The sequence below is a fragment of the Rhinopithecus roxellana genome, chromosome 13 (genome assembly GCF_007565055.1).
Source record: "Rhinopithecus roxellana isolate Shanxi Qingling chromosome 13, ASM756505v1, whole genome shotgun sequence".
Classification (NCBI taxonomy): domain Eukaryota; kingdom Metazoa; phylum Chordata; class Mammalia; order Primates; family Cercopithecidae; genus Rhinopithecus; species Rhinopithecus roxellana.
The window spans coordinates 30,828,695-30,855,612 of NC_044561.1; the positions used below are offsets into that span (position 1 = coordinate 30,828,695).

A 26,918-nucleotide genomic window follows, 5' to 3' on the forward strand; every position below is an offset into this window, starting at 1 on the left:
CATACAGGAAGCCAGATCACAAGTGGAGATTTCCTTCCTGACCATGTAAAGAGCACACAACAAGGATTTGGGAGATTAATCTGATGTGTAAGAGACAGACACATCCTACTCAAAAGGCTGCTCTTACTCCCTAGCTAGGACCATGCTTAAATGGCATGCCCATATTACTCTGAGACTTTCTTTTCCCTTATCCTCCCAAGGCTGTGCAGACATCAGTTGAGACTATATTCTTCCTTAGTACTCTAATACATTCAGGCTGGTTACAGTCAAGTCTTGCAGTCTGGGAGTTCTTTTGTCTATTTAAGGTAACTGTGATTCTCCACTTTTATTTATGATTTGTTTGGCTCGTAGTTTAGCTCTGAGGGAACAATTTTATTTTCATTATTCCTAAGTTCTTGGGAGACACCTTATGGTATCCCCACATAGACTAACAATACCATGTAGCAGTGCAAATTCACTGTAAGTAAACCGATGAAAATCAGACCTTTAATCTGATCGAGGTATAGAAAATGGCTACCCGAAAGTCATACTTTTTCTTTTTGATTATTTTGTATGGCAGTGCCTTGAAGTAGGGAAAAAACATTATCTTTTTCTCTGTGTGTAAAAATCACCAAAAGTTACTTTGAACATCAGAAGAACAACCCTTTAAATTGCTTTTCTGCTTGTTCCCTTCAATTGGCAGTTCTCTGGTTTTTATTTGCGTGTCATCTCTTTTAATGTCGTCTCTAAACCGGTTGCTCAATGATTCATTAAAATTGATAACAACCTACTTCAGATCGGCCAAGTCATTTCACCTGAACTTTTTCTCATAGTCACTTTACAATTAAAATCACTGAGTAAAATCTTAATTCGCTTGAGTAAACATTCATGATTTTCTGAATTAGCCAGAACTATATCAATATATGTGTCAATGTGCACATGTGTATAGACAGAGAAAATGAGAGAGAAAGAAACAGGGAGACAACTGAAGGAAGGTTACCCACTGTACTATTGGTTTATCCTTTATTCCCACAGTAATTTGCTCAAATTGTAATTAAATCGCTTATCACATCATGCAATGACGTCACTATTTGTATTTGTTCTTGCCCTTACACTGCTTTATCCAGCTTTGTGTTTCAAGGACTTGGCACATAGGCAGAAATTTCAGGGTGTTTAACAAATGTTTTTTAAAGTAATTCGTTTCAAGTCAGGGCCCATGTCTGGTACCCAATCCCCATTCTAATGTAGAGAGATGTTAAAATTAACCATGCAACCTAACATGGCAGTCAGCATGCAGAAGTGCAAAATAGTTCCAAGCATTGTGTTATGTGTAGCTCTTCCCTTTTCTCAATTTTATTTTTTTACTTTTTTAATTTTTTTAATTTTTTTTTTTTTTTTTTTTTTTTTTTGAGATGGAGTCTCACTCTGTCGCCCAGGCTGGAGTGCAGTGGACAGATCTCGGCTCACTGGAAACTCCGCCTCCCAGATTCACGCCATTCTCCTGCCTCAGCCTCCCAAGTAGCTGGGACTACAGGCACCTGCCACCACGCCTGGCTGATTTTTTTTGTATTTTTAGTAGAGACGGGGTTTCACTGTGTTAGCCATGGTGGTCTCGATCTCCTGACCTCGTGATCCCAAAGTGCCTCCCAAAGTGCTGGGATTACTTACAGGCATGAGCCACCGCGCCCAGCCTCTCTTTTCTCAATTTTAAGAAATACAAAGCTAAAAAAATGTTGCTTTGATTGGCTAATTTGCCATACAATATTTTGTGTTTCATGGATCCACTGTCCACGACCCACAGTCGTTCCATAGCTATCAAGGACGCAAAAAAAATACCAGATTCAGGCTAAATGCCAGGAATTAAAGTTAGAACAAGTTTGAAATGAAAAAAATAATAATTGGTAAGTAGCCAGCAAGCATGACGTAAGTATTCATTGAGGGAATCAGAGGTCCCGGATTTTAACCCTGTACTCTTTCTACCTGTGGGATCTAAGTCAAGTGTATTAGTTGTCTATTGCTAACAATCTATTGCTAAGTTACCTACCAGTTACCCAAAGTTACCTGCTTTTACCCCAAAATGCAGCAGCTTAATACAACACAAATTTATTATCTCACAGTTTCTGAGTCAGGAATCTGAGCATAACTCAACTGAGCCCTCTTTCTCGAGGTCTCTCACAAAGCTACAATCATACACAAGAGTAGTGTCTCTGCAGTTTCAACAGCAGAGACATCTACTTCTGAGTTTACTCATGCAGTTATTGACAGTATTCAACTCTTGAGGGTCGTTGGACTGAGGATCCTTGGTTGCAGTTAGCCAGAGGGCACCCTCAGTCCCTTGCCATATGAGCCTTTCCAACATGCTATCTTGTTTTATCAAAGGGTACAAGTTCAGAAAGCATTAGAGAGAATCTGCCACCAAGGTACATGTCACAGTCTGTATAATCAAATCACAGAAGTGACCTTTAACCTTTGTATTCTATTGAGGAGAAAGTTACTAGCCCCACTTTTAAGGGCAGGGGATTACACAAGACTGTGAATACCAGAAGGTGGGGATCATTGGAGGCCACCCTAAAGACTGCCCATCACCACAAGTGACTACGTTTCTCTAAGCCGACTTTCCTCTTCTGTAAAATGGAAGTCAAAATGTCTCCTCCTCATGGGATTGATGTGGAAGTCAAATAGTACTTTAAGCCCTGAGCATATAGTGAGTGCTCAGTAAATGTTGGTCATCATCAGGTTATTACAACACACCACAAAATGTCCTATGCTGTCCTTATCCCAAGGACTATGGGAGTACCTGGAAAGAACAGATAACAAGGTCTTGAAACGTATAGACAAAATTTTCTGAACAAGTGAAGTCTATCCTGAGACCTGAAAGAAGGAGAGCTGTAATCAGATGAAGAATAAGAAGCAAGACAATAGGATTCCAGGGAGAAAAGAAAAAAAAGAAAAAGTCTAGCTAAGGGAAAGGAGCAGTGCCAGATAGCTTGACAACTAGGAAGAATTTCTTGCCCCCTCTCCTCCTCAGAATGTCTGCTTTGAAAAGTGGAACACAGAGAGAAGAAGTGATGTCAGAAGTGTGCAAATGTGCATCTGCATGTGTCAACTCCACCACAAGGACACATGTTACACAGGACTCCACCCAATGGAAGTTGGTTGGCCTTTAATAAATACAGAAATCTCTAGAGAGTGAGAAAGAAGAGGATGAAAGTGGGAAAAGGAGTCAGAATTGTCACCTCTAGATGAAAAAGTTCTCTAAGTTTCCAGGGATGCCTCCTCTGGGAGTGAGATGCCACCCGGCTCCCAGCTCCTCTCAACCAGTGGCTCCCTGGACCAGGGAGAGGCAGACCCTTAGAAGAACTCCCTTGGCTCATCCATCCTCAAGAATTTTATTTTTATAACTTATAACTTATGTACATGAATTTCTATTTTTTTAACTTGTATTTTAAGTTCAGGGGTACAAGCGCAGGTTTGTTACACAGGTAAACTTGTGTCATGGGGTTTGTTGTACAGATTGTTTCATCACCCAGGTGTTAAGCCTCGTACCCGTTAGTTATTCTTCCTGATCTTCTCCTTTCTACCACGCTCTATCCGGTGAAAGGCCCCAGGGTGTGTTATTCCTCAAGCATTTTATGACACCGTTTAAATTTCCCATTTCTAACACTGGCCAAATTTGACATTAGCCTGAAATTCATTTCATAGCTTCCATATTTTGAGGTAATTATATTAATTTTCACTTGATTTCTGTTTTCCTTTGAATCACTGATACATTTAGATTGCTCAAAATAAAATAAAATATTATTTCTTTTATATATGTATATATATATTTTTTTCTGAGACGGAGTCTCACTCTGTCACCCACGCTGGAGTGTAGTGGGTCCATCTCGGCTCACTTCAACCTTTGCCTCCTGGGTTCAAGCGATTCTCCTGCCTCAGCCTCCTGAGTAGCTGGGACTACAGGTGCATGCCACCACGCCCAGCTAATTTTGTATTTTTAGTAGAGACAGGTTTTCACTATGTTGGCCAGGCTAGTCTCAAACTCCTAACCTCAGGTGATCCATCCGTCTACGCCTCCCAAAGTGCTGGGATTACAGGCATGAGCCACCGTGCCCAGACTAAATATTATTTTAAAGTACACGCTAAAGAGCCACTTTCCCACTCCCATGTCTGTCTGCCCTCTTCCAAAGCATAAATGGTAACCACTTTAACTTTTCTCCAACTTGTTTCTTTGATTTTCTCCCAACATTTTATTTTGAAATTTTTTAAAGCAAGAGAAAAGTTGCAAGAATTCTATAAACACCCATGTGCCCTTCAGTGAGTCATCACTAGATACCATTCTGCCACATTTGCTTCATCTTGCTCTGTATGTATACATTTACATATATTTATTTGGGAGTTTGGTACAGAAATTCTGACACTTTACCCCTAGGATTGAAACCTCCTATAGAAACATGCAGAAATATCTAAGAACACCTTGAAAAAAAAAAAAAAAAAAAAAGAGGTAGGGAGGGGACTAGCCCCATCCAGCATGAAACCATCCAATGAAGGCTCTATAATTAAAACAGTGGTACTAGAGCATACCTAGACAGACATACCAGAGAAACAGCATAGAATATGCAGAAACAGACTCAAGCTTGTTTGTGGAAATTTAGAAGCAATTAAAGTGCCGTCTCAAAGCAATGAAAAAAATGTTCTTTTTAATAAATGGAGTGGATGAAACTGGATAGCTATTTGGAAAAATGTAACCTCAGATTCACTATGTACATAAAATACACTCCAAATGTGCAAAATATGAAACCATACTAGAAGAAAGCGTGAGTAAATTTCTTTAGAATCTAAGTTTAAGAAAATCCAGGTATAATTTCGAAAACTGATCAATTTGACTGTATACATGATTTTAAAACATCACATGGCAAAAAGTAAAATGTATACAAGAAATTCATCCATGAAACCACTTTTAGTCCATATGTTTACTGAACCACGCAGTGAGGTTTATTACTCAGCAGGGATTAATGTTCCGTGAGTTCAGACGGAGCTAGGCTCTTTTCTCTGAGATTGCCTTTAGAGATGGGTTGGGTGACTCAGTAATAACAATGTTGTTCTGGGCCCAGGAAATGGATGTTGTACTTGAAGGATCTGCTCAGTGTTTCCAATCCAAGTACTTAACATCCTTCTATGTTTGTGTGGTTCTCTCTCTTTCTACTTAATTTTGCATTTAATATATTTCTAATAAAAACATGAGACTCAATTAAAGACTTTCCGTTTGAGTTGGAAGCATCAGAAGACAGAAATGCTTTTTTTTCTGTTTCCTTTTGAACAACAGAAATAAATTGAACTCAATCATGTTTGCATGAATGATTCTATTTTTGTTAAGGAAATCTTGCATCCAAAGACTTTGCAGAATTAGATAAATTTCTTGTCAGAGTTTTGCTAACTAATTTATTTTTATTTGAAAGCATCTGGTTAAGAGTATTTCCTTAACAAAATACCATGAAATTAATTTTGATGTATCACTGTAAATGAGGCCATTGTACCTTCTCCATCATTAAATATTCACAAACATCACCCAGAGCTTTCAAAAGGACTCTGTTTCCTTCTCACAGCAAAGGCCTGGCAAGTAACAGCAGTCCATTTCCTAGTGATGGGTAAATGCAGGAAAATATATGAAGATGCAAGAATTTGTCAAATGAAACAACAACAATCAATTTTCTACCACTCCACCTGTGGAAACATGTAAAAATCCCCAATGAGATTTTACACTATAAACGTAACTGTTGGATAAGTTAAAATACGACAGTTTAATAAAAATGGTCATGTTCCAACAGATCATTCAATCAGCAAGCTCTGAAACCTTCTATATATAAATTAATACATCAAGATGGCTTTTGTATCCTTCAAGAAATATGTGTCTTCTAGTAGGAATGTAGGCTGCTGAAATTTAAATAAGTTTTTTTTATCAATATAATTTTGAAATGGTTCTAGAATTCCAAAGGTAGAAATAGGAAAGTCTGTTTTCCTTATTACAATTTTTAAAAATACATTTCTTGGCTGATAAGGTACTAAATAGCAGCTACATTCACAATGATTTCAGAAATGCCCCCCCGCCATCTCTCACTTTTACTCACAGTTTGTTCCCTTTTAAAATGTGACTATTGCTGTTTTGCAGTGACAAAAATATGCATCGATGCTCTAATAAAAAACATAAATTAACCAGTCCAGGACTGAACATCATTAGAAGAGCTGATCAATATAATAAAAATCTGGTCTCCAGTTTCAAGTCATGGCCTGAGAGAGCCATTTAATATCTTAGGAACTCAGTTGCCTAAATTGTGAAGAGCAAAGTTTTAAAAGGTTGCAAAGTGCCTTAAGGACAAGAAAAGCACCAGAAAGGATAATTTAGAGGAACACTGAGTGTGCATTCCAAGAAGGCCCTGGCAAAAGGGCAATGAGAAGGGCTGGGATTAACCAGGTATCTGAGGATCGAGTACATATAACCCTGGTAGTACAGAAAGGCTTTCCGAGAGAAACAAGAGTAGTAAGGTGTTTAAGGGAGTTGGTTCCTACATCTTCAGCTTCCATAGTCATCTTTCCTAAAATCGATCTTCTTGAGAAAGTAGAACACTTCAGTTGTCTACTTGGTGAATTGCCCTTCCCTCCCTCAGCAAAGAAGAGGCCAACCTCTCAAGCCCCCAAGTCGTCTGCACTGCCTCGTCATAGGTATAATGACCCCCCTGTGATTGGTAACCATGTTTCCCAGGTAACAAATCTTTTAGCAGATTGAGCACTTTCAAATATTTTACTATCAAAACATTAAAGGAGTAACTAATTGACTTGGCTAATAGATTGTTAAAGATACTCTTTGATGACAGTTTGCTGTTTGATTTCGGCATGTGGCACTGAAGGAGTTCAAAGACATTGCTCTGGCAGAAGTCTCTCCATTCCCACCTCCTTATTTCTCTGAACAAGGTTTCTGAGCTGCCTCATGGGCTGGTTGTGAGGATTTCAGTTAAGTAAGAAAATAGGCTGGGCGCGGTGGCTCACGCCTGTAATCCCAGCACTTTGGGAGGCCAAGACGGGCAGATCACGAGATCAGGAGATTGAGTTTATCCTGGCCAACATGGCGAAATCCCATCTCTACTAAAAATACAAAAATTAGCTGGGTGTGGTTGTGCACACCTGTATTCCCAGCTACCCGGGAGGTTGAGGCAGAAGAATCGTTTGAACTCTGGAGGCAGAGGTTGCAGTGAGCCGAGATCGTGCCACTGCACTCCAGCCTGGTGACAGAGGGAGACTCTGTCTCAAAAAAAAAGAAAAAGAAAAGGAAAATAAGGGGAGCACCAGGAGCAGTGGCTGCCATGTGATAAGGGCTATGTGGGGGATTGATGCTATTATTACTGTTATACTATCATTGATTTATGTTGCTTGATGAATTGTGTACTAATAAACAATGTAATAGTCACTTAATCCGGAAGAAATTTTTTTAATTGAAAAACTTTTGGTCACAGAAAACTAAAATGAATGCGTGTTATAAACAGTGTGTTTGTGTATGTGTGTGTGTGTGTGTGTGTGTTGCAAAACATATGACAGTTATCTATAAAACATCTCCAAATCATAAAAATATTTTAGGGTAAAATTATAGTGGAAGAAGTTCAAAGAGAAAGGTGATAACATAAAAAGAGTGAAAAACGACTTAGTGTATATTTTTAAGTGGAAGTTGGTGGAATTCAAATCAACATATTTTTAATTGAGTAAAATAATTACCTTTAAATGCCAATATTTTGAGGATGCTGGAAATTATATATTTGACAGGTAATTAAAATCACTATCAAATTTGTTTAAATATTGTTCAAATTACTTTTTTGGGGAGAAAAGAGCAAAAATGTCTGAAGACCTCTGCTTTGTATCGTATAAAATGGATGCAGGATGTTCCTTTACTCTTCCTAATCTTCATACTACTGCCAGAGTAACCGGCTAAACACTCTAGCTTGGTCTTATCTCTCCTTAAACTTCTTCAATTCCACACTGCCTTTTGGATTTTAGGAAAAATCTAAACTCTTCAGTGCAGTTTACAATCCCTACAAATATTCTCCCACATCCCTTTTTTGTCTCTACTTCTGTAATTTTGCATGACTTCAAGCTCTATCCACACAGAACCACCGGTTATCGGAACTATCCTTCGTCTCCCACCTTTCCTTATTCCATTTCCTTTCCCTAGAATGTCTTCTCATTCTCATCACATTCAGATCTCTATTTAAATGTCACCTTGCCAGAAAGACCTACCTGGACCATCCTATCGGAAATAGGAGTGCATCTCCATCACTCTTAACCTCCTCATTCTGCTTTATTTGTAATCACAGCACTTTTCACTGCCCGTCATTATATTATAATTTTAATGTCCTTTTTCTCCAATGCGCTATAATTTTCACAAAGGCAGCAACTTGGTCTACCTTTTTCACTCTTGTACCCCTATTGCCTCAAAACCATTCTGGCATGTTGTAGGCAGTCAATAAATATTTTAAATGAATGCATACCTAAATGAGAAAATATCTCATATGATTTTTGTGTCCCCAGCACAGTTTAATTTCACAATAAATGTGTACTGACTTGAAGATATTACAAAAGGCTGCATTATTGTTTCCAAGAGCAATATCTAGTTTCCTTATCTGAAGATATTTTAGTAAATGAAAAGTGGTTTTGTTTCTAAAAGGAGCAAAATAAAGAATAAGAACTTTACTAGATAATCAAGTTCCTTTTACATTCTATGACTTTATGATAATTCAAGATAGAAAGATGCATTAAAAATAATCACCATGTACAATCTGTGAATTCGTATTCTCTGAAATATAGTTTCTCCACAGAAACCACTCGGAGATGTTGCCATATCTAAGAGAAAAGAAAAAGTCGTTGCTTTGTTTTCAAATTAATCATTTATTGTTTCCGTACAACTTATTTTCTTCAGTGTCTTAAGCACAAAGGATCATTTTTGCTTTTTATCCTTGCGAGTTCCATTTCTGTGGGATATTTAGCAATGCAAGAGACTTGCAAAAGAAGTAAACGGTCTGCAAGTGACTGCAAGAAGATTTGAAATCCATCCTCTTGGTATGATGGAGGTAACACCTCAAAAACTGTTTCCTTCTTCTGAATGTAGTTTGGAATCTTCTCAAAGGTGGGAAGATGGTTGTAATTGTTAAAGATGGCTTAGAAGAGAAATGCATGAATATACACATATGAGGGTTCGTGAACACACATACACACACACACACACACCCGACACAAATAGATGAGGTGGGATAATTAGGAACACAAGTGAGTCACTACCAGCAAAACTTCCCATGTGAGGAACCTCAGTGAAGTCAGTTCATCCAAACCTCTGTGTCTGTCCAGTGCAACACACTTCCATTCAGTTTTTTGCAGCCTCTTAACTTGCCTTTGTATACTAGCTTCTTGAGTTGTCTCTACGATTGCTTTCAGCATTTCTAAATAATCCACTCAGGTAGTGTGGGGAAGATTTGCTTCCTACAATCAAATAAATGGAGTTTTTCAAGGAGTAGAATAGTTCACACACACACACAAAAAAATCAATAGAGTATAAATAAAGTTGCCTTCATAGGAGATAAACAAATACATGTGCTCACCCTCAAAGTCATGTTATGGAACGTAAAATACTTCCCAGGATCATGTTTCAGATGATGATCACATCTGACAGGAATATTTGTTCATTGCATCGATGCTAAAGTCATTTTTGCTTCATGTTTCCAGAGTAGAGGGTAGAAAACCTTCATGTTACCTCCATCCTTGGCACCTGCCATGAAATGGTAAAAGCCAACTTGAATTAAAGGCTTGGGTTGCCCCAGATGAGCCAGCGAAGCCTTCTTTAATGTGTTAGCATGAGATTTGAAGTGAGTATATGAGAAGAAAAGCTAAAAATCCAACTAAAACATTAGTTATTCCCAAGGTTTGGATATGGATGTGGGAAAAGAAGGCTCGAACTGATGTGCTAAAAACAGTTTTCTCTTTCACGTCTCCTTCTGGAATGTGCCCCTTTTATTTTGTCATTCTTGGCTCGGCTCCCCACTTTTCAAGCCTCCTCTGTCGTTTCATTCTGCCTGAGTATTTCCTTTCCAATATTTTGGCTGAATGTTCAGCTTTGTTAGCAGAAATGCAAAGTGAGCGCTTTGAAACATTACCCAATAAAATCCGATTTTAAACAGTTAGAGCTACAACTTCCCCCATCCTCTGGGAAATGAGCCTACAGTTTCTTTGTGCTTCAAGCAGAAATGTTAGAGGCAGAATTACTGCCCAGGCCAGAGTCTCGCCAAGACCATCAGATAAGCCACCTGGGCAAGGTCTTACAGGCCACACTTAAAAGGGGACTTCTTGGAAACATCAAGCTGTCATTGGAAATTGTTAAGCATAGGTGACTTTTATATTGTGGGTAAAATATAAATGGAGAATACATCTAGAAGTATGAACATACTTGTTCTCTGAAAAAAACCTCACATTTTCTTAAGTGATCTTTAAGAAATAATTGCTAATAATGAAAATGTTGGGCTGAGCGTGGTTGTTCATGCCTGTATTCCTAGCACTCTGGGAGGCCAAGGTGGGTGGATTACCTGAGGTCAGGAGTTCGAGACTAGCCTGACCAACATGGTGAAACCCCGTCTCTACTAAAAAATACAAAAATTAGCCAAGCGTGGTGGTACATGGCTGTAATCGCAGCTACTTGGGAGACTGAGGCAGGAGAATTGCTTGAACCCAGGAGACAGAGGTTGCAGTGAGCCGAGATCACACCATTGCACTCCAGCCTGGGCGACAGAGCAAGACTCCATTTCAAAAAAAAAGAAAGAAAAAGAAAATGTCAAGACCAAAACAAGCATTGTTAAAGTCTTAAGTAAACTTTCCCTTTCATAAAAATGCCCACTTAATAAATATTTAAATGAATTTATAAAACACATCCTTAAGGTTAATAATACTAGTTTTCAGGGCCAGGTACAGTGTCTCATGCCTGCAATCCCAGCACTTTGGGAGGCTGAGGAGAAGGATCACTTGAAGTCAGGAGTTCCAAACCAGCCTGTCCACCATAGTGACACCTTGTCTCTACAAATATAAAAAAAGTTAGCCAGGTGGTAACAGGCACCTGTGGTCCCAGCTACTTAGGAGGCTGAAGTTGGAGAATCACTTGAGTCCAGGTTGCTGAGGCTGCTTTGAGCTGTGATTGCACCACTGCACTCCAGTCTAGGCATCAAAGATAAACTCCATCTCAAAAAATAAATAAATAAAATAATAATAATAATAAAATACCAGTTTTCAGACAGTATCTGATTTTTATAACTCTGAAGAGATCAGTACAACAATGCCTGCTTCACAGGTAATGAAACCGAGGCCTAAAGGAAATAGGCTGTTTACAAATATTCTATGAGCACAGTCACTACAATGAATTTTAATTGCTTTCTATGTCTTTAGACTTAATTTTGTTTTGGGGTCTTGCTAGGGAAAAACATTTGGCTTGATTTCTTTTTATATTTCACTCAATATTCTTTATATGTTGTGACCTTCCTTAATTTCTTTTACTTATTCCCTTTTCTTTAGTATTGGCAATGCACCGATCTCTTCAAAGATGTTTTCAACTTTTTTTTTTTTTTCTTTTTGAGATGGAGTCTTGCTCTGTCACCCAGGTTGGAATGCAGTGGCGAGACCTAGGCTTACTGCAACCTCTGCCTCCTGGGTTCAAGCGATTCTCCTGCCTCAGCCTCCCAAGTAGCTGGGACTACAGGTGCATGCTACCATGTCTGGCTAATTTTTGTAATTTTAATAGAGACAGGGTTTTGCCATATTGGTCAGACTGGTCTTGAATTCCTGACCTTTGGTGATCCACTCGTCTCGAACTCCCAAGGTCAGGCTGGTCTCGAACTCCTGACCTTAGGTGATCCACCTGTCTTGACCTCCCAAAGTGCTGGGATTACAGTCATGAGCCACCATGCCTGGCCGATGTTTTCAACTTTTGGTTATCCACAGATTCACCCTGCATACAAGTATAATATGGTTACTTAGTCATATCCACCTGTCCCCAAAAGAGGAGAATAGCATATATAAGTTGTTTTAAGCCACTAGAAGATTTGGGGTGCAATGAGGAAGAAATTATCTCATAATTGAGATAATTTTTATATGCATTAAAGACATAAAATTATATCCATCAATAGGATGAAATTAGGACTGTCACTAGCTCATATTGTACCTTTGTGAGAATTAGAAACAGGTATCCCTCTAAATGGATACAGCCTCCCTTTATTAGTAAGGCTCGACCCCTTCTTGCCACTGAACCACCCTTATGCTGAGAGAAACAGGGAGGGAATTCATCCAAAACGAACACATTTCAGAGTAATTTCTAATAAGGATCCATCCATGCCTTCAATGAATATTTATTTATCAGTTAGCATTCTATGTCAGATAGCTTTTTAGGCTCTGGAGATCCACGATGAATAAAGCAAAGTCCTTTATTTCATAAAATCTATGTTCTTGTTGGGAAGATGGAAAATAAAAAAAAAAAATGAATATGTGACATAGTAGGTTCTGAACCGTGCTATGAAGACCAATGAGATGTAGAGTATGGGGAAAGAAAACAGGCAGTCTAGAGTTTTGGAGTGTGCTCTGACTCAGAGAGGCAGGGATGTCTCTTTGAGAAGGTAACATTAGTTTGGAGACCAGGCAATTTAAGGAGCGTGCAGGTGGGAGGTCCCTGCATATCAGGCCAAGAAAGCAAAGTACAATGTGCACTGAGGCAAGTTCTCTGCTGTATGGGAAGAACCACAAGAAAGCAAAAGAGATGAGAGCAAAATTTTGGGGAATTTGTAGAAAACAGAATGCAAATGAAATGAGAGCAAAATGTTGGGCAATTGGTAGAAAACAGGACAAGCAAAGCCATTGGAGCTACGTCCAAGAGGCAATGGTGACAAGAAGGTTGAGTTCAATTTTGAGTAAGAAGGGAAGCCAATAAAGAATAAAGAACTTTGATAAAAGGAGGCTGGGCTCAGTGGCTCACGCCTGTGATCTCAGAAATTTGGGAGGCTCAGGTGGGCAGATCTCTTGAGCCCAAGAGTTCAAGACTAGTTCGGGCAACATGGTGAAGTCCTATCTCTGCAAAAACAAAAAAATTAACCAGGCATGGTGTCACGTGGCTATAGTCCCAACTACCCAGGAGGCTGAGGTGGGAGGATCACTGGAGTCGAGGCTTCAATGAGCTGTGATCGTGCTGCTCCACTCCAGCCTGGGCAAGAGAGTAAGACCCTGTCAAGAAAAGAAAAAAAAAAAAAAAAAGAAAAGGAAAGGAAAGGAAAGGAAAGAAAAGAAAAGAAAAGAAAAGAAAAGAAAAGAGCTATGATCCAGTATATCCATTAAAAGGATCACTCTGACTATAGTGTGGGAAGTGGACCAATTGGCCAGTGTGGAAGCCAGAAGGACAGAGTGAAGGCTACGCTGTAATTCTAGAAAGGAAGGCCAATAGCCTGGATGGAGTGGTAGTGATGGAGGTGCTTGGAAGTGGGGCATTTTTATTTATAAGCCTCTTCAGATTGAATAAGCCTCCTCAGATTAGGCCAATGATGTTCTGGAGCCAGTTTCTATTGGCTCACAAGAGCCAACTGTTAAATTTTCAGGAAAGTTGCAAGCCTATTGTTAAACACGGCCATTATGAAAAAATTGAATTACACAAACTTACAATTAAATATCTTTTGTTAAAATAAAAAAGTAGTAAATGTTAAAAATACATAGTAAATATAATAGGAAAACTATTTTACTGTATTTTACTATTACCTATGCCTTGCACTTTTACATCTACTATATCCATATACTAAAAATGCCATATACAATGATGTGCTACTGCGCATCTCTTTTAACGGCACTGAGTGACATTATGTTAGTCAATTGTAACTACTAAATGAATATCTGCTGTACATTTTGAGATTTTTCTATGCTTCGATTTACCATGTATGCTTTGTGTACATAAATATTCCCGTGGCAATCATGGAAATATTTACCCCTTGTAAATCTACATCTATAAATACTAACAGAGGTTGACGTGATTGTCGAGCAAAACAATCATCTTCTTCAAAACTTAAAAAAAAACAAAAATAATTCAGATTTAACTTAAAAATGCACCATGTCAAGTGCTGAAGCTAAAAGAGGTTTTAGTTTAATGAACATAATTTGCATAAGACTGGGAAATAGTTTTAAAGTAGCTCAGAGATGTAATTACAACGATGTTTTGGAAAAAAATTAGTGGATTAGGATGCAACTTTATAAAACTATGTTCAAATTTCAACTATAAGCTGAGTACAGATATACAAATTTAGCAAAAATCAGGGAAAAATGTTCATATAGCTAGAATATAGAAGACTCAATTGGCTATATAGAATTTATGATAAATAGCATTGTATATGTTACTATTATATATAAATTTGCATTCTAATATCAGTAAAATGTATAATAAATTTGTATATAAACACACATATAGTTTTGAGAGCTGGTTCTTAAATATTTACCAGCACACCTCTGGATAAAGCTCTCCTATATTGGTATTTAGAATTTGAAAATTGTGTACACAAACCATACATGGTAAATTGAAGCATAGAAAAATCTCAAAATATACGGCAGATATTCATTTAGTAGTAGCAAGTCCCCAAGGAACAGCACTGCAAAAGCTTCTCCCTCAGTCAAACGTAATCGGCTGTAGAAGTAAAACATAAGTTTCACTCATATTTTTATATAAATTAAGTTCAATGCCACATGCTACCTAAATGGAAATACTTTTAAATCTAAATCATTAAACATAATACCAGTTTCCATTGCATATTTTCACATTTGTCTTGTTCATCATGAAAATTAACCACAGATATTGCTGGTTAAATTGTTGCTATTTTGATCTTCCGAGATGTGCAGTCACACAGAACTAGGATGTAGTTAAAGGAATATATTAATCTCACAGAAAATCAGATCCCATTTGTTTTCATCCAAAATTGAGTGAGGCAAATAAACTAACCCTATTCCACTACTAGCATATCCACAAATACATCGCCAATGGATAGACGTTATTCTCTCCCAATCCTCTGAGAACTTTTTTCTTTATTTAAATATATCATTGATATCCGTGGGGTAAAGTCAATGGCATGTCTCTCTTAAAGCGATATTTATGATATTTAACATTTAACAACTTAAAACTTCTCTATGTTAATACAACTCAAAAGTTAATCTACGGGCCAAGTCAAACACAGATTGTTAATAATCATGATTGCAATCTACTTAACTTGCCCGTTTAAGATGCATCACTTGAAGAAAATCAACAGTTAATTACCTATTATTGTTAGCCCCAAATTACAGTTGCCAGTGCCAGTGGTTGGGGAAAAACTGTGACTGCAGTAATGGAAGGTGGATAATGTATGCCATTATCAATTTGACACTAACAATAGTGTTGCCTTTAGTCCCTATGTCTGAAGGTACTGATGGGTTTTGTACCTTTCTCCCAAACTTCCATGTCCATCCCCCAAAGCCTGGATTCTTCACATCTGGAAAAGAAACTTTCCCAGGATGCAGAACTGGGAGTTTCAGGCAAACTGGTGTATTTTGTCGCTCTACTTTAGGTAGAGATCCAAATGCAGTTTAAATTACAAGGGTCATTCAAAGAGTTCATGGAAAATGCTTATTACGAGAAAGAATTATGCAAGGATTTCAATTTTTTTGCACCAAAATAAACTCACGTTAACTTATTATAACAAATCTGAACACAATCTAGTTTGAGGCACTAAGAAGAAGAAGACATCAGTTTGAAAAGAGCTCCTATATAAGCAACATAAATTCTGCTAAAATTGAAGGAAGAACAAACATCAAATTTATGATGGAGCTTAAATGGAAGAATGATGAAAATCACTGATGCTTTACAAGAAGTTTATGGGACAATGCCCCAAAGAAATAAGCAGTTTACAAATGGATAACTCATTTTAAGATGGGATGAGAGATGATGTTGAAGATGAAGCCTCTAGCAGTAGAGCATCCACATCAATTTGTAAGGAAAAAATTTGTCTGGTTTGTGTTCTAATTGATGGCAATCAACAATTAACAGCAGAAACAAAAGCAAACACCATAGACATCTCAATTTGTTCAGCTTACACATTGCTGATTTAAAAATTAAAATGGAGCAAACTTTCCAGATGATGGGTGCCAAAACTGTTGTGCCCAGATCAGCTACAGACAAGAACAGAGCTCTCAATGGAAATTTTAAGCAAGTGGGATCAAGATCTTGAAGCATTTCTTTGAAGAATTTAATAGCAGATGAAACATGGCTTCACCAGTATGATCCTGAAGACAAAGCACAATCAAAGCAATGGCTACCAAGAGGTGGATGTGGTCAAGTCAAAGTAAAGGCAAACTGCTCAAGAGCTAAGGTTATGGCAACAGTTTTGGGGATGTTCAAGGCATTTTGCTTGTTGATTTTCTGGAGGGTCAAAAATGATAACATCTGCTTATTATGAGAGTGTTACAAGAAAGTTGGCCAAAGTTTTAGCAGAAAAGCACCTGAGGAAACTTCACCAGAGAGTCCTCCTCCGCTATGACAATGCTTCTGCTCATTTCTCTAATCAAACAAGGGCAATTTTGTGAAAGTTTTGATGGGAAACCATTAGGCATCCACCTTACAGTCCTGATTTGCCTCCTTCTTTCTTCTTTTTGTTTCCTAATCTTAAAGAATCTTTAAGGGGAACCAATTTTTCTTCCGTTAGCAATGCGAAAAAGAATGCATTGACATGGTTAAATTCCCAGGAATCTCAGTTCTTTAGAGATAGACTAAATGGCTGCTATCATTGCTTACAAAACTGTCTTAAACTTGTTGAATGATATGATGAGAAATAAGGTTTATATTTTTATTTTTATCTTTTAATTTCATTTTTTAATGAATTTTTTGAAGTTCCCTCATGTCACATAGGACAAAGGTGTAGGCTAAAGATACAGTGGCTATGAATGTCATGACGGTCAATGAAATTACCCAAGAATTGTGAATAGGAAAGAGAGAATGGTAAAATAAACAAATGAGCAAACAAACCCAGGAAATATCAATATTATGGAGCAGGCTGAGGAAGAGAAGCTAATAAAACTAGAAGTTAGAGGATAAAAAGAGAGCCAGGAAACAGCTATGCAAGTTCAGCTAAGTTCTGTCTTGCAAATACAACCCATAGCTATATCTGCGAGCAGATGAAATTTCCCTTTGATTGATGTAATCAGTTATTTGAAATCTTATGTGCAGTTTCTCAGAAATTTTCACTCTGAAGAGCTCATTTACATTGAAAACCATTCTTCAGAATATTGAGACACACAAATACTTTGGTTTAAAACGAATTCCTGTGCCATTCCTGAGATATTTTGATTGGTGTTAAGATTTTCTCTGCTTATCCTGTTTTGCATGCATATTCTAAAATATCTACCTCTCAGAAGGGAGCTCAACATGATAAAATTTCCTCCTGAGTGGTGGTATTATTTTAAAAAATACAATAATTATTATAAGTGGTTCATTTTTGCTGTAGAAAGTGAACAAATAAATTTATACTACAATTATGTACTTTGTAGAATTGAACAGTTCCTTCATGTACGGACTGGCCAACTAGGGATTTAAGCAATGTTTACAAATTACTGGGTGAACTGCCATAACTCATAAATTCTGCTTTTCTGGAAAAGGAGACCAGACTTAAAGTAACAAAACCATTGGGAAAATGTAGTGATTATGACACACGTTTGCGATAATTGTGTCGAAGCCATGCATCCTGGCATTTGCTTTCTTCTCTCAATCCAGGGAGTGATTAAAAGTAGAAAATAGGTTTTACAATATCTTAATTCTTTTCATGGGCATCCACAGCATGTAAAAACAGCCAAAGCTGCTCTTCAGAATCCTCAGACTCAAAATCACTTTTTAAGTTTAGGATGAAAACTCAACTCAAAATATACAGATCCATGCTCTTACATATAGGTAACATCTCCAGAAATGTTATCTTTCTCTACTACAGTTATAGACATGAAAAATACCTTCAAGTGGTGAAAACTGAAGGAGCTTAGGTCCTTTAGGATAAATGAAGTTTCAGGACACTCACCAGGTCTTATGACTACCTAACCCACTGTTCTTACATCACAGCCTATATAATTTGTTTATTCTGTTGCCTATTTATTTCCCTGTCTACCCTGGTAGAATGTAAGCTCACATGGCAAGGATTTTGCCTGTTGTTCACTGATCATCTGAAGAGGCACCTGTAGGTGTTCAATAATTATTTGTTGCAGAAATGATACTGAATATGACAAATACCACAGCATGACTAGTAGTCTGACTTATGTCCTTCCTAACTGAAAGGTCCTGAGCAGTGGATTTTGGGGGAAAACAATAGGGCAGGCTTCCAAAGGATGCCACTGCTGCCAAGATTCTCCACCTCCTACCTTCCCTTTTTTGACTTTTCTGCTGAGTAGGGCTTTTTCTGGTATAACATAATAAGAAATGTCCAGCCTCAACCATTCACCAAACTTCCTTCTTTCCTCAGAACTCAAGAAACCTCTAGACTTGATGGTCAGAGAAACGGGAAAGGATTTGAAGCCCAGGGTTACAAATGGTGGTATTTCCAACACATTATGAGTCAAGGAAGCTTTGGGGAATGGGATGAGGATTGACTAGGTCCCCAAGCACAATCACTCGTCTTACTCTTTGGAGAAAAAAACTCTGAATTCCAACTAATCAAAATTCAGATGACAACTTGGAAAGCCACACATTCAATGCATTCATGAGTTGGAGCCTGCTTATATGACATCACCTCTTCTTTCACATCGTGCTAATCAAGTTTTCCTATTCTTCTTCCCTGTCCGTGCTACTTAAAACTGCAAACTACCTCTTACTTAATCCTTTGTAGTTTTCTCTTTGCTTTCTTGTTACCAGCTGCCATCTCTTAGGTCAGATGCATATTTTATGCATTTATTCTGTTTATTGTTTTATCTTCCCTTGTTCTGCTAGACTACAGTTCTATGAAGGCAATGAATTTATCTGTTTTGTTTACCTCTGTACCCCTAGGGCCCAGAGCAGTGCCTAGCACATGGTGAATGTTCATCAATTATTTATTGACTGAAGAAATGTATAATCTAATTGACACGCTGCATTCTCCACTTATAAGCTATTATGATACAACCCTTCATCCAACACTGTGATGTAATGACTTATAGCACTGAAATATGACTGACAGGGCTAAATCTCACATTCTCGCTCTTATAGCACTTGCTCATGGGCCTCGTCCAGCCATCTGCATCCCTTGGCCCTTCACTCATCTCTTCACTGAGTCCACTGTATTCTTACTTTTTTCCTTATCCATCCTAGGCCCTATCCCCCTTCATGCCAAGTTTTCTCTGAGCCCTGATGACCTTGACCTTCTATCACATATTCCCTGCAGTTTCCCAAACCTAAATAACTGAATCCATCCTGCACATGAGTAGCCAATCACCACCAGAGAAAATACAATTATGTGGAGGCTATTACAATAGCATGGTTTTGAACTTCAGCTTGAACCTCAATGTTGCTTGGCAAGGTTTATACAATGGTTAATTTTATATGACAACTTGATTGGGCTAAGGAATACCTGGCTGGCTGATAAGCCATTATTTCTGGGTGTTCCTGGAGAAGGTGAACATTTGAATCAGTAGATGAGTAAAGAAGACTGCTCTCCTCAATGTGGGTGGGCTTCATCTCACCCATTGAGGGTCTAAGCAAAACAAAATGGCAGAGGAAGGGCAGATCTGCTCTCTGCTTGAGTTGAGACATCCCCCTTCTCCTGTCCTTGGACAGCAGTGCTCCCAGTTCTCAGGCCTTTGGACTGAGACTGGCTTTTCTGGGGCTCCAACTTACAGGAGGCAGATTATGGGACTTAATCAGATTATGGGCAGATGATGGAGGCTAAAAGCAGCCTCCATACCTGTGTGAACCAATCCCTCATCATAAATTTATTTCCTTCTATCTATTTATGTCCCATTGATTCTGTGTCTTTGAAGAACCCTGACTAATACAGTTTGTCACTGACATGTTCTCTGTCCAGTTTTCTACTTCCCTACATGGACAATTCCAGACATTTACACTCCAAGCCTCTTACAAGAGAGAATAGAAACTATTACGTGTGAATTCCCTTAACTTTCACCTGCGCCCATTTATAAACCTATCTCTCCCCGTACTCATGCAGTTAGGTTTCCTCTGCATCACCACCTTGGGTGGCCTGGCCCTCTCCTCAGATACTGGCCAAATGAATCCCATATGATTAGAGCAAACGTGTGGTTTCTACTGCAGACAGCACAGAATGGAAAGGATTCTAAAGCAATTGTCAATATACAGTACCATTATATCAAGCTTTATAAAGAAAATTCTATTATTTCTTATGTCTAACTCATTGTCCTAGAAAAACAATGTGATAAACAAAACACTGCAAATTTCTCATTGTAATTGAATAGTTTATATAAATCCCTAAAAATATATTCCTATCCTTTGCTCCACTTCTAAAAATTGACTCCAAGATCAAGCACGGTAGCTCATGCCTGTAATTCCATCACTTTGGAAGGCTGAGGCAGATGGATCACCTGAACTCAGGAGCTTGAGACCAGCCTGGACAACATGATGAGACCCCACCTCTACCGAAAATACAAAAAAATTTTGTTGCATGCCTGTGCTCCCAACCTACTCCGAAGGCTGAGGTGGAAGGATCGCTTGAGCCTGGAAAAGGAGGTTTCAGTGAGCTGAGCTCAAGATCGCACCACTGCACTCCAACCTGGGTGACAGAATGAGACCTTGTCTCAGGAAAAATAAAAAATATATATAAATAAAAATAAATATGAAAATTGACCCCAAAATAATACAGTAGACAGATTTAGATTACGTGAACATTTAGGATATTATTTATAATTTTCTGACATTAGAAGTAAAGCTTTATATACATATGTATATACATATATGTGTCTATATGTACCAATAACGATTGTAAACAATAATTTAAGTGTACATAAGGATTAAATAAATTATAATTAATTTATATAATAGGGTTTTATGTAACCATTAAATAGTATGTTAGATATGTAATGATATAAAAATGATTACGATGTTGTTTTATGAATAATAAATTATATAAAACTATATAGAGTTTAACACTGTTTTGAAAATATATACTCAAAAGAAATATTCCAAAATATTAAGCAGAGTTATGTCTTTGTGATGGAATTATAGGGGATTTTAAGTCTGTTCTTTGTGTACAATATTATTCACATAAGCATAATAACAAATGACATTTTAAAAGTACAGTTTGAAGCTCACATATTTTAAGTTTCTAAATTAGAAGGGTGTGTGTGTGTGTGTGTGTGTGTGTGTGTGTATGCATGTTTAATATATAATTAGGTATAAATATTGCTTTGGCTTGTTGATGTCAGGCAAATTGTATTTCATCTATGAGAAAAAAAATCAGAGTGCTTTTACAAAACCCTAAAAATGCATCAAGAAAGCTGGCAAAGAGTTAAATATTCTGGCCTTGAAACTATCCTTATTTTCTTAAAATACATTTCTTGAATGTTCATTTCCTTCTGCTCACATAAAGACTGATAAATCTTGTTCAGTCTTAATTGCATTGGTTTGATGATTAAAAGAGGCATTTCCTCTTCCTCATGACAGGAGGGGGCTTTTTAAGCAGACCAAGCACAAAAGCCTTTCCTGCTAATTTCCCCATTTTGACGTGAGTGAATGCTATCTATCTTTCCACCTGAACCAGCTCTCATTCTAATGGGCATTAAAATCCCTTTTGAAAATGTCTTAATGCTCTAGTTGTAAGATACCTTTGGGAACGTGCTGAAGTGTAAAGTCTGAAAAATCAGAAACCCACCCTTGTTTTGTGTGTGGGAGGCAGACGAGACAATCATTTATTGTGGAGAAAAAAGGTATGCTCTACTGAGCCTTTACAAAAGCTGTAATTTTATTTTGAAGTCCTCAAGTTTTGTTCTCCTGGTTTATGGTTTTATGCTAAAATTATGGCTTTGTAATAGGTTGTGAGGCATACTTTATGCACTCTCATAATTATAAGCTATTACAGTTCATTCTTTGTATCAGGATGGTTTTATGGACGTTTAAATGAAGTTTCCGACAATGAAGCTATGGTTCTAATAGGACTACATTATGGCTACACCTGGTGGTATGCAGTTTCTCAGATTTTCTACTATAAACTATTGGGAAGAGGAGGGTGGGATTTAAAACAGCTGCTTGCCTCACACTGAGCTCCAGCACGATATGTGGATTTATCAATCCATTTGTATTTAAATAACATATATGCTTGTTGCCTCACTGAGCCACAAAGCCATCAAAGAGAAAGATCATCCTGGTGATTTTATATTCTTTTTGCCAAGGAAGACAGCTGAAAGTTTAAAAACATAAAACACAGCGAGTCACTTGTCCTTTTCCCCAACAAGGAAGATAAGAATTGGCAGGTTGTTGCTTACTCTCCAATGTTTACTTACTAGCAATGATCTGTAAGCATGTGCCAAGGGTCATTTTTCACCGCTTGGCTGTGGTTTTGGTTGTTTCTTACTGAAATGCTGTTGGAGATGGTGACCTTGTTCGCAATCTCTTGCAGTTGAGCATTCAGTAAGAACACACTTCTCCAGCTGGGGAGAGTGTTGACTGAGTAGACTCTCAGAAAAGGTGTAATTACTAATTTTAAACATCCTATGTGGCAGTAGAGTGTTGTTGTTGTTGTTGTTTTCTTTTTAGGTGGCAAAGGGACCAAGGTTTCAGTAGCTTTGTAAAGGAATTCAACTAAAGTCAATGATAAAAATATGAAAGTGAAATTAAGCACTGATTGAGTGTCAAATTCCCATGTTAAATGACCTCCAAGAAAAGGAAGAAACTCTAACTGAGAAAACAAAACATACACTAAGAAAAGATTACATGCTCCCACAAAGCAAGGACGTGAGAAGCAGCACTTACTTAGCCCCTTAATTCAGACTCTATTATGCCCAGGAATTAGAGGACATATGCTCTTCTATCAAATTGTTCTACACCACTGGGGAAAGCATTTATTTCATCAATGTGAGCTAAGTATCTTTAAATCATTACTGTGCAAATGCAGCCTCCAAAGAAACTTTAATGTATTCTTTAAAAAGAAGTCAACAGTATCATAAAACATCTCTCCCATATTTGGTTGTAGAATCCGTTTGGCTTCCCTCTTTAAGACTCCTAGTTCTTGCATATTTTAACACTTCTATAAAGCTGTAAATAGGGGGATTGCAGGCTATTTTCACTCAATGCTTTAGAATTCACTAATGAAGATGAGAGTATGGATTTCCAAATATAGGAACAGCCCTCAGTGGATGAAGAAATGAATCCTGCCAGATTGATAATTGCCCAATGACAGTCGTATCTCAGACACCTGACCTAACTCTCGCCTACAACATAGGAAGCACCAGTGATGTAGGCTTTTTGCCCCACAGGGAATTATTTCATTCTCATCTTCCACATCATAAAAATGAATCAGCTGCAAAATTTGGGACATTCAAACAACCATTTTGACTGATGTCGTGCTAAAGGAATTATCTGGTTAATTACTTGGCCATAACGATCGATTTTGTAGTTGTGGTTGTATTCATATTAAATCTGTCTCCTGCTACATATACACAGCCCAAGTGGATCTTATAAAAATTATATATGTACATCTCTAAAAGAGGACTCAACATTTCAAACCAATTGGGCATAATATTCCTGGGCTAATATTCTTGTTGTTTACATTGGTTCATGAATGGAAAGTGCAGGATAAGACTATGGATCAGCTGTGTTTTTCTAACATTTGCTTGAATTTACACATCAGTGAAATCAAGAGTCATACTAAGAAAGAAAAGGCAGTTAGTTTCTTTGCTCAGAGCTGCTTGTGTTAGCTTTAGAAAGTATAGAGAGAGTAAAAACAATGTTGGAGTTCCAAAAAGAAAAAAAAAAAAGAATGAGTAAAAATGTACTCCTGTACTATAGGAATGCAATAACTCCATTATCCATCACCAGGAAGATTTCTAAAGCCTGGTCCATTGTTCCATATGCGTTAATTGTGACTACACTTAGAAAATTACCTAATATTAGAAAAATTGCACTCTAAAATAGGTTTCCCAACATCTCTGATATGAATCAACTGAAAGTGTATTAACAGGACAAAGTGTAACAAACAAGACAAAGCAAATTTCTAAGTGCTTTACTTGGAAATCCTGACAATCTGTTTGTCTATTTGTTTCAATAAGCTCCCCTTTCCCTCGTGTTCTGCAATTCCTCTCTTGAGAGAAATTTGGGAACAATTACTCTAAAACTACTCGGAAGGTAAATATAGCCCAATAGCTTACTGAAATCTGTAAAGCATGATGAAAACTTGAATTATAAATATGTGCTTTTAAAAATAGTTTTAATAATTGTAACAGTTAAGATTCAATTCCAGATGCTTTTATAATGAGAATTAAATTCCAATAGCTAATGCTTTTAATTATTTACTGGAAAATAGCATTCTCAAATTTTAAATTAAAGAAATGAATTAGAATTTATCTATTTCTTCATTTAAAGGATAGCATTTCCAAACTATAAATTTTAGCGAGTAATAATTTTTTTTGGTAGAAACAGGGTCTCTCTATATTGCCCAGGCTGGTCTTGAACTGCTGGGCTCAAGTGAATCCTCTTGCGCTGGCCTCCCAAAGTGCTGGGATGACAGGTATGTCAGCTACTGTGTTGGCCCCAAATATTTTTCAATATCTTTTTATCCAGTAGTAAGTGTTTCTTGAAGAAAACTTAAATTGAGATAGACATAAATAGTAAATTACAAATCTTCTATGATCAAATTTCCTAAAATTCACTGCTACTAACATTTCATTCAATATATTTCTAAACTTTTTTTAGACGTAAAATCTTGATTTTTAGTTTCTTAGCAAATCTCAACTCAATCTCTTTGCTTTGTCTTCTCATGTGGCTGTAGCGTAGGAAAGAGCACAATGGTAAATAGCAGAACAGATCGGTGGGAAATGGATAGGAAATTAACAATATTTTTGTTTTCTGATTCTCCATATAATTTGTATATAATGTATGTAACAGCATGTATTTTCATTTTTTAAATCGTTGAACTACCACCTAATCTTAGTTTACAGTGGCTAAAAAAGAAAACAAAAGTATTAGTTTTGGGGTTTTTAAAAATTTTTTAATTTTTATGATAATACCCTCCAACCAGGCTGTTGTTTAGAAGAAAGTGACCACAAAGCTGCTGTGAGTCATCTCTGCCTTTGATCAATGTCCTTCTTCTAATTAGAGTATCCATTATCAGTGAGGATCACCGGGAAGGCAGCACATCTCAGGGTATGTTATGGCAGAGGTAAGCATACTCAAGCTCTTCCAAGGTTAGAGATTTATTTTAATAAGACCTAATTTTCAAAGGGTCCTTATGAGAAACCCAAATTACTTAGGAAATAAGAATTTTCTTCCTTTCATTGACAGGAAATATATTGTTAATAATTTTATTGTGGAAAAATTCTTTCTCCAAATGCCTTGTACCCATGAGTGTCATGCAACCCTGAGTTTGTTTATTACATTCCCTGAAATAGAACAAGAGTAGTTCAGGAGGAAGGCATGGACATTTAGAGGTAACGAGATGCAGGAGAGACTACTGAAGGGTAGATGGAAGGGGCGCCAAACCAAGACTTAAACATTGTATAGTTTTTCTAGACTTCAATAAGTAGAGTTTCTTCTTCATTGCAGTCAGAGATTTTACAGGCTGTTGATCCTGGGACACCCCGCTTCTAAGGTAGTTTTTGTTGGCTTGTATATTTTAAACTTAAGGAACATAATATCTGCCTATTTCATACCTCTTCTTCCTTTATTTATTTATTTATTTTTCGTATGTATTCTCCTGCTACTCTCATTCATTCTCTTTCTATTGTCAATTGATTTCTTTTTAGTTACTTGCATTTTTTTTTCATTTTGCCTATTGTCGATTCAGCTTCCTAAGGCCCTTTTCATGAAAGGAGGATTTACAGATCCCCCTCCTACAGCCCTGCGCCACTGTGGGTGTAACCTGCTGTGAACTTTTAAGAGAAAGCTGGTCTCTCACTGCAGTCTTTCTCTGCCCTTTTCATCCATAATGTTCCCCAAAGCTTTGACTTTTATCATGTGGTTATCTAATAAACGTCTGTAAAGCTATGTAGAAAAGGGAAAACCTTCCGTCTACCCTCTGAGGGTTCAATAACTGAGTCTATGAAACAAACTGGCAACAGGCACATCAACAGGAAAAAAAGATATGCAAATTTTTACATGCTCAAGGACACCACAGGAAAGAAAAGTGAGCGTTCAATAACCCCATGAGCTCTAGCAGCTTATATACCCTCTTCATAGGGGAGAAGGGAGGGGGATGTAGGCAACTTAGGGGAGAGTAAATGATTTTGGGGAAAGAGGAATGAGCCTTCAGAAGAACAGGTGATAGCCTGAGACAAAGTCTGTCTGGCAGTGGGATCAACCTCCAGTCTCCTCTCCTGTGACAGGAGTCTAATCTTACCTGGTTAATGAGATTCTCAGGGAGAGGATTCTAGACCACTGCATTCCTTTTGGGGGATCTATCAAAGGAGCCTGTTTGTGGTGACATTTCCTGAACTCTTTCAGTTTTATCTGCTTGTATAAAATAAAGGTGCATAGCTTCATAAGAAGGATGGAAACCTTGAAATGTTATCGGGGTGTGAATTGTAACAACATTTCTGGGGAGCGTGTGTGTACATTTAGGAGGCACTCAGTAATCTCTCACGGAGGTGATCGAAGCTGAGTAAGGGTGTTCCAGCAGGGGAAGTAGAAGAGGCGACTGCTATAAACTGAAGCTCCATGAGCCGGCCAGCTATTCCAGATGCTGCTT

The 26,918-nt window shown here is 37.6% G+C and overlaps 1 protein-coding gene across 7 annotated transcripts in view; it reads left to right on the plus strand.

The window, feature by feature from the left end:
• The window catches only part of GRIK1 (glutamate ionotropic receptor kainate type subunit 1), a 413,796-nt gene that overhangs the window by 203,673 nt on the left and 183,205 nt on the right, over positions 1-26,918 (plus strand). The gene's annotated exons all lie outside the window — the stretch shown is intronic.